The following is a 686-nucleotide window of genomic DNA, read 5'->3' as shown; positions in this document are numbered from 1 at the left end:
CTTTGAGTCGTGTCGCCATAGCCGTCTAATATTACATTAGTTGTAATCCTTTTCATCCGTAATGAAACTTGCACGTTGTAACCTGTTATAAAACCGAGACACGGGGGCTGGTACTCGGTATATCAATACGATCCATTCGTCATCTTCGAAATTAATAATGTCGAAAATATTCTTGATTTGTAGTAGATGACCTTGTACTCGACGCAGAGGATAATTTGTTAAATCGAATCCCACTTCTGATGAAGTCTTTCGACTAACATCAGGTAATATTGGGTGATTTATGACATTTTCTTGTAGGCGTGGTACTTAGGTATTTCAACAAAATAGTTATCTTGATAATTAGTGTAGTCGTAATCCTCAATATAACAATTCATATTTCCACTAAATAATTATAGATCATGACGATATGTTTCGATTAAGATATTGAATTGACGTCCACCGAACACATGGTCGCGCGCGCAATTCATCGCGACTCAAATGGAACTGACTCGATTAACAAAATGGCCGCCCTACCAGTGCTCAGTGTTCGCCATGGGCATAGAGTAAGCCTACATATTAATTACACTTGTTGCTTCTCGTGGAAGATTATGTTTGTGTGTAAACAGTGACTGCGTCCTACACCAGTGTGACCAGGTAAAAATTAAATTGTACTATAAGCTACTCTTATGAATTTTGATATATTTTTC

This window comes from Papilio polytes, unplaced genomic scaffold (genome assembly GCF_000836215.1).
Source record: "Papilio polytes unplaced genomic scaffold, Ppol_1.0 DF822768.1, whole genome shotgun sequence".
Classification (NCBI taxonomy): domain Eukaryota; kingdom Metazoa; phylum Arthropoda; class Insecta; order Lepidoptera; family Papilionidae; genus Papilio; species Papilio polytes.
The sequence above is the reverse complement of the archived record's forward strand: the minus strand, read 5'-3'. Positions refer to the sequence as shown.